Source organism: Bidens hawaiensis, unplaced genomic scaffold (genome assembly GCF_021521415.1).
Source record: "Bidens hawaiensis isolate Kalapana, Puna unplaced genomic scaffold, B.hawaiensis_p1.1 tig00037556_1, whole genome shotgun sequence".
NCBI classification, from domain to species: Eukaryota; Viridiplantae; Streptophyta; class Magnoliopsida; order Asterales; family Asteraceae; genus Bidens; species Bidens hawaiensis.
In genome coordinates, this window is record NW_027505486.1 from 43,310 (window position 1) to 52,398 (window position 9,089).

Consider the following 9,089-nt stretch of genomic DNA (forward strand, 5'->3'; position numbering starts at 1 on the left):
CATCTTTCCCGCTTTCAAGTTCATAAACTTCATTTCTGCCCTTTCTACCTCAGCATCAGCACAAAATCGTTTCATGACCATCTCCTTCAGGCCATCCCATTTCAAGGCCTTGATCTCTTCCCGACTCTTTCTCTGCTCAACTGACTCCCACCAGTACATAGCTTCATCACCGAATGACTGGGTAGCATAACCCACAGCTTGTTCGGGATGGCACTCGCTAATTCAGATACCTTATCCATTGCGGTTATCCATTGGAGAGTAGCGATTGCGTCTCTTAAACCAGTTAGCTTTGGCTGGTCACAACCCTTGAATGACTTGTAGTTACACCCGCCTCGACCTCTAATTCTGTTATCAACTTTCATAGACCGAACTTCACTCGAGTAGCCTTTCTCTCTCTCTTCGCCCTTCTTACCATTCTCTCCTGACCTCTCAGCGGTTCTTGCATGACTTCCAGCAGACTTTTAAGGTTTTAGGTTCTTCACTGCAGCAGCTACAGCTTGAGCAATGGCAGATTGAACGGCAGGGTCCAGTTGATATCCTTCATTGTTGCTCGGATTTCGACCAGCTGCACTTCCTTCTCTCCCGGTGTTAGTAGCCTTTTCTACAGAAGGTTCTCGGACAATGCGTGGCCTGCCATGACATCCAGTATGACCTCCTTGCCCAACGGTCTTTCTTGCTCTAGCCATTCATATTCTATAAGAAAAACACAAACGTCATCACTCAAGGAACTATTTAGTAAAAGGATAGTAAGGCTAACAGGTAATAACAATCGCCAGCTATGATTTGCTGATCACGATACTCTCCGTGTCCTGTACACTTCCCTTTGTGAGTCCATTTGTGCTAGGTTCTACTTTTAACAGTCAGACGGTCAAACAGTCCATATAATCATATACTCCTATCTCTAGCATTTAAGCTAACTTCCTTACACATCCTTACATTACTCACGAATTTAATCATGCACTTTACCATTACCTAGTTTGCTTATGTGACACATGGCTTTCTTGAACCGACATCTTCTTTATTTTCTTACTTAAATCCCATTCTCTGTTTGAGTCTAAGCATCTAGGATGCTTAATTCTCTCGAACTTATACTATGATACCAACTTGTAAGGCCTCGATCCCGGTGCCCTACTTGGACGTTGGATTTACTCATAAACACAGTTCTAAATATCAGAGTTAATAAAAACTTTCGCGGAATAACATTAAAAGTCAACCATTCATTAAAAACGTTCATAACTTGTCTTTTAAAACATAACATAACATGGAATATCAAACATCATAAGAGATCTTTAAATGCCAGTCTCTTCCAATCCTGCCATGTGTCTCCCTCAAGCTAGCTATTGCAATCTATTCACCTTTATGCATACTAAAAGTCAGCTACGCTGAGTGAGTTCTAGATAATTAAGAAACATACAATTTGTTCACATTCATGTATACATGCCTGAAGGTATGTACACTTTTCATACTTAACCTGATCACATTACTTTCATACATACATTCATACGTTCATTCATCATACTTCCTTTACCTTCATGGTACTTACATAACTATCCCTACATATAAAAGAGCGTTTCGCCCTATAACCTCACAGATATTGTAAGGGTCTGGTTCCTATCATTACAGATATTATAAGGGACTGGTCCCCAACATCACAGATATTATTAGGGTTTGTTCCCTATACTCACAGATATTATTAGGGTCTGGTTCCTATCCTGACAGATATTATTAGGGTCTGGTCCCTATCCTCACAGATATTATTAGGGTCTGGTCCCTTTATACCGTGCAACCATACCATACCTTTCTTATATTTATTCATACTTTCGATCTTTCTATAGCATTCATATATCATTCATAAAACATACATAAGATAATCGCATATCATACACATACTACTTAAGGTAAGTGTATTAACTAGTCACATCGAGTATGCACACATCCCCGAAAACATAACAAGGATATGGGCTAGAAACTCACCTGAATCCTGTTACGTTCGCCGTTAAAGGTTATTCCTTTCTTTAACTGAGCTCAGATAACTGTACATTAATTACGTGTATCAATACTTGTCCTAATCACATTATTCATGTTTCAGCAAAATGGATAAGTCTGATCTATTCTAATTAAGTGTCCCCTTCCCATGAGAATACATTTGTATTCAATTCCATTTTGTATTTGAATAAATTGGTATTCAAATACTCTTTGTATTCAAATACAATTTGTATTCGAATTAACTTGATATTCGATTATAACGTACTTGTGAAATCCTTGTCTTTATTTCCTTTTGTAATTGAATAATCTGGCATATGCAAACCTTGTAACTTGTATTCGAATGGCCTATTATTCAAGTGTCATTGTATCCAAGGCAAGTATTCGAATTGGGTTTCATTAGATTACTCTTGTATTCAAAGGCCATTGTATTCGAATACATTCATATTCGAATAGGCACGCATTCGAGTTGAAACTGCATTCTAATGGTCCGCCTTAACAAGATTGTATTCGAAAAGAGCTCTTGCACTTAAGGAAATTGTATTCGAATAGTATTGTATGCGAATAGTTATGTGTTAGAATACAACTTGCAACTTGTATTCGAACTGGCATTGTAAGGTATTGTATTCGAATAATTTGTATTCGAATACCATTTGTATTCGAATACAATTGTATCCGAATGATCTTCCTTGCATTCTAATGGGTAAGGTATATGAGTAGCATGTACATAGGATACAATATGTATTCGAAATCCCTATGTATTCGAATAGGTCCACACATGTATAATAATTATGTCGTTCTTTCATCCCCGTATATACGAGTCATGCATTTGAATACTCCACTGTTGGGCTTTAACACTCTTTATTTTCATATACTAACATCCATTATCCTATCATTGCATTATATCACCCCTTAAACGTTACCACATCCACCCTTGCCTAGGATCTAGCCCGGGTTTCCATAAATCTTGGACCTTTATTGGTTCCAAACCCATATAGGCTAGATCTTGGGTTTTTACGTGAACTATGTATACTAATAAGTCCACTAAGTCCACTTTTTAACATCAAGTTTGTAACTTTATGACCCATCTATACCCGATTTGCTCTAGGGTTAAGTTTTATGGCAAACCGTTCATAAAAATGAAATCTTTATATGCAAAGAACATACCTTTTTCGCGCTTAGAGGCTATAGTTGGCTTCGTTACGCAACTTAGAGTTGTATCTTGCTTGTGTAACCAAGATCTATCAAGATCCAAGCTTGGTTTCGGTCTTGGATCCTTGGCCAAATATATGAGGGCGTGTGTGTGTAGGGAGGCTATGAGATGAGAAATGAGGGTTTTAGGGTTTTAGGGAGGTTTAAGGAGTATTTATACTCCCTTAAGCCCATGGGCCTAAGGCCCATCCCCACCCTTTAATCCATCTTTCCTTGACCAAGTACATGCTTCTTCATTACCTTTAATCTTAATTAAATATTAACACATTGTAAAACAACAAAAATCTCTTTATTTATTGATATTAAAAGTAGGATGTCACATGTTTTATCAGTGGCTAGATATGTGACCAACATATAGTACCATTGTCATTTTCTCAAATTTTGTGTTACGCAACGGAAAATATTTGTTTGTTTAAAACAATACTTTATATATATATATATATATATATAAATATATAGGATCAGGATTATGAGAGAACCTTTTTGAAATTGAGAACTATGAGAACCATTTTGGAGCACAAAAAACCCAAAAATAAAAAAAAATCATAAAATAAAAAAAAACACAAAAATCAAAAAAGTATAAAAACCAAAATTCTTATTTTATCATCCCGGTTTCATAAAAAAATAAAAAAATAAAAAAAACTCGGTTTAGCTAAATTATATACACATATGTATAATATATACATATATGTATATTTACATGTTTTTTTGTACACATGTGTATAATTTAAGATAAATGATACTCTACATATGTGTATATTACGTAACTAAAGACTATATAAAATTATACATATGTGTATAATACGACGTTTTTTTTTATTTTTTTAATGAAACCGGAATGAAATATAAGAATCTTGGTTTTTTTTACTTTTTTAAAATTTTTGTTATTTTTTGTTTTATGATTTTTTTAAATATTTTTTTGAAAGGTGTTTTTAGTGGTCCAAAATGGTTCTCTAAGTTCTCAATTTGCAAAGGGTTCTCTTAGAATCTTTACCCTATATATATATATATATATATATATATATATATATATGTCGGGAGTTAAGTAGCCGATACTTCATTTCAAACATAACTTGTTGTAAAAACATAATGTAAATTGATTATAGCATCCTCAAAAACAACTGATCCAAGACTAGCATCTAACGGATATATCGCATCTTTTATCCTGACAAATTCTTTACTTTGTGACTAGATCTTTGAGAGAAGGTAAATGACAAAGTGTGGTATGGTGTGCCCACTGTTAGATCACATATATTAGTATCCAGACAAATATATACAATATCCTGAGTGCTAGTGATTAGGGGTGTTCAATATAGGATATCCGGAGTTTCGGATATCCGATTTTCGAATATCCAAATATATCAAATAGTCGATTGGAATATTCGAATCTGTATCCGAATTTTCGGATATCTAAAATTTCAGATACCCCTTTAGAAAATAAAAATGGATATCTAAAACTGTAAAGAGAGAAAAATTATGTTCTTAAAATTTCCGGCGTTGGTATCAGTCAATTGCAGACCTGTCTAATGGTTTCCTTCACAAATGTTAGTTTAACAAATTAATATGGTCCTTGATGAGTTTCATTCAAAAAGCCAAATATCACAAAAAAGTCAAGTAAAAAAATCAACGTGACTATGGCGACGACGAAGCTCCTTATTATTGTTACTACAGACATGCAGTCCTGGCGTAACAATAGCAAACGTCGAAGGTAGTGACAATGTGGAAGATACAGGCGATGAAGGGTGTTAAAGAGTTCTACAAAGAGGACGGAGCTGGTTATAGCACACTAGTTGATGGCAACCTGTAAAACTTTCATCAAGCATTAGTAATCGACAAATCTACGAGTTGATAGATGATTTAGGGTTTTCATTGCTCAAACTGTAGTCTAGTTACTCTAGTATATGTAGTTCAATATTCTAAATAATTAAAATAATAATAATTAAACTAAAAATTTCGAATATCCAAAATTTTCTAAATTACTATCCGAATCCGAATCCGAATCCAAAAATTTGGATATCTGAGTTCTGAATAATTCAGGTTCGGTCGGGTTTGGATTTTTTTGAACATCCCTGTTAGCCATTACTCCATTTTAAAATTTTTTAAGGATATAATAATCCCATGTAAACTTGACTCCTTTAAATAGTTTAAAAGAGTATAAGCATATTCAACTTTAGGATATCAATTCCTTTGCAACCGAAATCTGTTCACTTTGATTATCTCATACCTACAGTTTGAGATAAGTTCGTATAAACTATGTGGCTCATCTTGGGATCCAGCTTCAGATAAATTTGGTCTCGTGCTATAGTTTAAAACCTTGTAAAAACATTTATCTTGTTCACTGGTTTAAAATATTTTCTCCATTATTACATATAAACCTTCAGTATTTTTGTTTAATAAATCCTTCAAAAGTTTATGTTTTTCATCATGAAGAAACATCTAATCCATCAAAACGTTTGTGTCAGAACTTTGTTTCTTCACCATAAAATTGTTAATCAAAACACTTGCACCAACAATATGTCTTTTTGTCATGAAGACATGTCTATTTAACCAAAACCATTTCATAAGAAGTTAGTATGTCTATTAAAATTCTTCAAGGTTTGACTAAATCCTTGACTAAGGTCTAAGCTATACAATGTATTCACTAAAAAAATAAACTATACCTTAAGAACGGGCTTTACAAGGGTTATATGGCTTTGGTGAATGGGCAGAACTTCTGTTTGATTGACATGTCAAGATCTTCAAAACTTTACTCGTACTCCGAGGCTTGGGATTACGGATCAACGGAAGAGAGACAAGGGCTCGAATATCGAGTGTCGGGGAATGATATATCGAGGAAATCTCCAGATTGTGATGGCACAAATGGTTAGTCCAACCTTGCTATTTTTAGCCAAGTCTCGAGAACCCAGTGGGATGTCAGGACAAATGGTAGCGGGCCAACGAGGCACCCTTATGATTAGTCACTGGACACTTGTTGCAACACCCCTAAAATTTTCATGCCAAATTTTGTCAACTTTGAAAGTTGAAGGAAAAAATTGTTATTAAGCCAAAGTTAAAGTCTAGGATCTAATATGTTTTGATGAGATGGGCCGTCTCATTATTAGACAATCCGTATCAAAACTAACTTGGGTACTAAGTTATATCTTTAGACGGGGTATCTCACATGCCTACCATATTGTGACGGGGTATATTATTCGGCTACCATTCCATGAAATGGAACATCTCATCTTTAGACGATCCGTATCAACGTCTAAGTCAGCAAAAATGTGTCAAACTCGACCAAAACGTGTCAAATGGCCATGGTGACTCAACAAAGTCATGTGGGGCTACAAAAGGAAGGTTGTGAATGCTCATTATCATCCCACAACTTCTAATTATCATACCACACCTCAAAATCAATCATAATTGGTGTTCTTAGTGTTTAGGTGAATAAACAAGAAAAGCAAGGTGGTTCTTTTTGAGTTGGGATGCTAATATAACACCCCGAATATACTATACAGTATTACATGTGAACGTATACATGTATTAAGTGTTATTTCACAAAAAATTGGTGACAGCTAATAATTTAACTTAGTTAACTAGATTAAAGTGTAATGAGGTCTTTTAAATAAATAAAAAAATAAAGTACAAGATTTGATTGTGTACATAAGCAAACTAAATCTTGTAAAATATAAAATTGGGTAGAACACATGCATGTGTTGTCGGTCCCGAATATTCACTCACAATCACAATCAAGTCATAACTCACACATTAAATGTGTCGACAAGCGAGTTAATTACGGATTGCTATTTTAGGAAAGAAACAGTTTGTTAAAGGCGAAATCAATAACAAACAGGGTAGTTGCTTTAATGATTAATAATAGGTAACTGATCCACAAGAATCACTCAAAAGATTTCAATTCATATAATATAAAATCATACAAACGATAATCGATTTTAGGGTTTCTTATGGAAAGTTATGTCCGTACTATTCTTTGACAGCCGTCACAACAAATATTCTCTGTTATGTCTATATCGGTCTGCTATCTTCGAGGCGTGACCTAAAATATTCATTTTATTGTCCTGACACCTCAAGACAGCTGTCATTCCATCTAGAAACCCTAAATATAAAATACATATTCAAATTACATATTCAAAACTATGCTAAGTGTAAAACAAGTCTTCCGGGTAGGCATTGTAGAAGTAATCTTCTCCGAGTAGACTTTGTGCTTTGCCTTCCTTGGTAGACTTGGTAACCAGCTTGAATCGTTTTCGGGACCAGTTTCCGGGTAGACTTTTAACTTTCAATGGGTAGACTTCATTCTTCTTGACCTTATCAGACTTTGCCCAGAAAGATCTTACGAGCAACCTTGTTCTTCCATGGTCCCTTAACTCCTTGCTATGAAATAGCTTATTAGCAAAGTGTGCCCGGTAGCACTGTACTCTGATAGAGTTTAACCCTGCCCGATGTTACTTGGAATATATCATTACTCACATCAAGCTTACTCGGACCACTGTTATTAATGAATACCTTGCCCGGTCTTCCAATCACTTGGTTTCATGAGCTTGTTTAGCTAAGAGCTTACCCGGGGTAAACCTTAGCTATGAAGAACAAACTTGCTTGATATAGTGAACCCTGCCCGGGTATACACTAACTGGTGAACTGATGTGCGAATATATATATATATATATAAATATATAAAGCACAAGTCGCAACTAAGCTTTAAAAACCAAACAATCTATCCTAGTTCACATAGACGGCAAGTGTACCGGTCGCGTATAGCACAGATGAGGAAATTCCGGATATCGAACTCGAAGACACGTGAAAACGTTTATAGTCACTAAACTCTAACCAAGACTCACCAAAATATTTAATTGATTTTTTAAGATTTGATTTAACTACTTAACTTAACTAAATGAAAACTTTTGACAAAACTTCAGAAACTTTGACTGCAGTGATAAAAACGTCTACCTAGGTAAGAATCATATTGAAGGAGATGACAAGACAATGGATTGAAAACTCTCACGACATCGGTTCTAAAGGATGACACAACTAAGGTTCGCTCAAGAAGGTCAGATCACCTCTCAGTCTCACTAACAAACTCTAACTTATCTTAGTTGATTTTAAGAACAAACCGGGAAAACAAATTATTAACGTGTTCTAATGCCGACTCACCTCTCGGTCTCACCGACACACTAGCCTAATGGAAACGAATACTGCGCAACCAAGGATAGAGGAACAATTCAACTTAACTTAAACTAGACCAACTAATCGCTCAAACACCCAAACCCGACAAGAACAAAACCCGCTCTCGCGCGATCTTAATTCTAACAAGTAAAAGTAATGAGACGAGTTTACTTCTTATCACCTCTCGGTCTCTAAGAAGATGTTTCACAACTGATTTTATTTAATTAATTTACCCACTTATCCCTATGGTTGTACTTCCCGCAAATAAACCCTAAACACAAAGTAAAGAGCCTTAAACATGCAACAACTAATCCAAACCGATTCAATTAGTTAAAGCACGAGGTTATTAGGTATAATCAAACAAAACACAGCCACTAAACACAATCTAATTTACTATTAAATCAAACTTTACATTAACAATTTAAGCCATGATCATTAACAATCCATATTATTAGTCAAAACCTAACAATATTCATCAAACCTAGGTAGAACAAACAAGATTAGCTACTCATTAAGTTTGGACAGCCATTAACATTCAAGTAAATCATCATAAACATCAACATAAACATAATCAAACTCATTCAAAATCCAAGAATAACTAAATCAAAGTCAAACAATCAATTACTTGCAAAACAATCCAAAGAAAAAGATCAATTCAACTAGTTAGGGTTCTTGAACAAAAAGTAAAGTTTATGAGAGTTTTACTTAGAGTATATGGCTGATATAAATGA